The 3,454-nt window shown below is 43.8% G+C and overlaps 1 pseudogene; it reads left to right on the forward strand.

Moving 5' to 3' along the window:
• Positions 1-2,835: 2,835 nt before the first annotated feature.
• Positions 2,836-3,185, forward strand: LOC103269980 (annotated as a pseudogene).
• Positions 3,186-3,454: the final 269 nt, after the last annotated feature.

Consider the following 3,454-nt stretch of genomic DNA (forward strand, 5'->3'; position numbering starts at 1 on the left):
CGGGAGCGGCCCACTGCACTCCAGTCTGGGCGACAGAGTGAGACTCCAACTCAAAAAAAATAAAATAAAATATCTTACCTTGAATTTGTATCCAAGATTTAGTTCTTTACTCCCTGTGCACCTGGAGTGATGAATGGAGCCGTGGACCAAGAGCAGAGTTTCCTGGACTATTGTCTCTACTCCTTTCAGATCACTTTAGGTTGATGAGATGAGCATATCTTGGATAAATATGACCTTATCAGTCACTGTGGGCTCTATAAATGTGCAAGATCAAGTTCTTACCTGTGGGACCTCACAATCCTGAAAAAAGGATAGATGGACAGATGCCTAGTTAAAACACAGGGCCATATTAAAGCTTTCGTTACATAAAGTTATAAAACAATGCAAAGGGATGGAGAGAGTGATTCTATCTAGAAAAATTACTCTCTTATCGGATTGTGTAGTCATAGGAAAGTTACTTAACATGTCTGAATATCAGTGATTCACTAGCAAAATGATCGTGTTTGACAAGACAAGGTCCTTTTGGGCATTAACAATCTGGCATTGATGTAGGATTAGTCTATTTAATGTGTATTCGTCTCATCTTTTCTAATAAACTATCATGGGGTAAGAACAATGTCTCAATCGTCCCTCTACCCCAGTGCCCAAGGCACGGCCTAACCCAACTAGGTATCCAACAAGTACACACTGATTAGTTAACTGAAATGTAACTTCTTTTATTCTAATATCTCAGAACTAGGTAGAATTCAGCACCTCCAATTGAGCAAATTCAAGCAATTGAGTTTAAATATATATATTAAATACCTTCAGAGAGATATTTCTGGCCTACCTCCTTACTCTCATGAATCCTGCTGAAGGGCTTGAGAAGGCTTGGTGTCTCAGTTTTACTTTGAAAGCAATCTATCAAAAGCTCCCTTTTTTGATCTGCTTGTAAGCCTCCCACCCCTCCATGATCCTCTCTGAGTCTTTTAAAATCTTGGACTTTTGGCCATCATGCATCTGTATATGTGTGGATATGTCTTCAAGATGTGAGTGTCTGCATGTGAGAAGTGTATATGTGTGTGCACACAAGGTGGCTGAGAAAACTCTTGTCTCACATGCTTGTGTGTGTTGATTAGTCCAGTGAGAGGAGGAGAGTTCTTTATGCTCTTTAGAATTCCCAGCTCAACCTCTGAAACCAGAGCCTTTCCTCCAAGTTACAGAGTTTATCTCAGAAAACAAGCATGGGTGGACCTCATGCCTCTAGCGTGTCAGTCCCTAGGCCTTCATTCCCTATTCCTGGGGGGATGATTCTAGTCACAGTGAAGCTTTAGATAAAGATGACTATGGAAAAGCTACCAGTCTCTGCTTGTTTCTTTGGAACAAGCAAGCAGGCAAGTTTGGCTTTTTCTACTGAATAGATGATGTTCTATCTGTCAGAAGGACTGGTGCCTGGAGTTATTTTTTTGCAGACAGTTGTTTTCAGTTTATGACTTGCTCTGCTCCCACAGGGATGAGAGAATAAACCATTTGTTTTTTCAAAAGAATACATAGCCAGGCTCAGTGGCTCAGCCTGTAATCCCACGCCTTTGGGAGGCTGAGGTGAGTGGATTGCCTGAGCCTGCGGGTTCGAGACCCGCCTGGGCAGTGAGAACTCATCTCTACAATAAAAAAAAAATAAAAAAAATCAGCCGGGTGTGGTAGCGCACGCCTGTAATTCCGGCTACTCGGAAGGTTGAGGCGGAAGGATCGCTGGAGCCCAGCAGGTCGAGGCTGCGGTGGCTGGGAGCGGCCACTGCACTCCAGTCTGGGCGACAGAGTGAGACTCCAACTCAAAAAAAAAAAAAAAAAAAGAATACATAGAGCTATAAAATAAAAAAAAAAATAATGGCCCAATAAGCTGCTCTCCTCCTCCAACTTAAGTCATACTTGTCTGAGCGAATATGTATGCTGTTAGGCACAACAGGGCTAAGGTGTAAGTAGGTCCAAGTCTGGGTCTCCAGAGACTAGCCCATGAGTATTAATATGAATCTAAGGCTTTTTTAGTGAACACAAAGTAGCCTAATGTTATGCCACTAACACCGTTTCTGGGTCAGGATGACTCCTGAGGCAAAAGGAACTTCTTTGCACCGGAGAAGCTTCAGGATTCTTTTCTTGTCCTTCAGCACTCCCACTGTCCGCTCGCACTTGCTGTTCTATTACGGAACTAGTGGTCAACATAGAGGGAGCCCATTTGTGGAGCTCTTGCTGCTCTAAGCACTTCACAAGCATTAACTCATTGATTCCTCAAAATAATGTTACCAGGTAAGTGCTATTATTATCTCCATCCTGTGAGTAAGAAAACTGAAGAATGAAAGATATTAAATCACTTGCCCAAGGTGACACAGCCAGTAATTAGGAGAGCTGTGGTTCAAACCCAGGCAGTCTGCCTGGAGGCACCTTTATTTGTGATTCCACACTATCCGACTGACCAGGCCCCTGTTTCAGGCAAGTTCTACAAATGAACTTGTAATGTCAATATGAAATGAAATCACTGTTCAAAATAGAACAGAATCTTGGCGATTATGTATGAAGATTGCAAATATAAGAATGGAAAACATTGAGAATTTTTTTGTAACAGTCCATGACTACAATGAAAAACAATGTACTAAGACGAGCAAAAACACTTCAATCTTTCTTCTGCCTCTACTCTTTTATTCTGTCAATTTGATATCACTAGATACAGTGCTCCACCATACGTCTATATATGCCTCAGCTATGTTGAATCCTGGGAACTGGATTCCTTAAAAACATATGAAAAGAGACTTACTGGACATCGGCCGCATAGGGTGGGGAGACTCGGGGCCCTGCGTGACCATGATGAAATTAGTGCAGTGGCTGTGAGGACTGGTCATCCTGGGCTCCACCTGGGCGTCCCTGGCCATGGGAGCCCTGGGCCTGGAGCAGCCCTCACCCAGCCAGGAGGCTCTGTGACCCTACCTGCCTACTTACTGGTGTCCGCTGGCTGCTATGCCCAGGGCACTGTGGGCTATCACGTAACCACTTTTCATGAAGGCGAGGACACCGTGTGTGAGCTGCAGGACCAGATCCAGGAAGCCCGAGCTGACTTAGCCCACAGGGACTGCACTTCTGACCCGCCAACCCCATTCCTGCCCAGGCAGCCCTCCCTCCCTCCCACCCCACTAAAGGGCAAGTTTATTTTCTAAAAAAAAAAAAAAAAAAAGAAAAAGAAAAGAGATTTGCTAATGAGTGGACTGCTATGTGTGGTTGGAGCGGGGAGTGGTACAAGGAAAGAGCCTCCTCTGTAACCTTTGGTAGATGAAAGCCTCTTAGCCTCCTCTTCACTTAAGGCCCATCTATGTTGGCTTTACTTGGGATCCACTAGATATTTTTTTAAAAGCCAATATTCCTACAGAACTTCCCATGTTTTCATGTTAGATCATTGGGAAGTGAGGAAAGGCAAGTCAAAGTTGTC

This window comes from Carlito syrichta, unplaced genomic scaffold (assembly GCF_000164805.1).
Source record: "Carlito syrichta isolate Samal-C Ts95f unplaced genomic scaffold, Tarsius_syrichta-2.0.1 Scaffold309682, whole genome shotgun sequence".
NCBI classification, from domain to species: domain Eukaryota; kingdom Metazoa; phylum Chordata; class Mammalia; order Primates; family Tarsiidae; genus Carlito; species Carlito syrichta.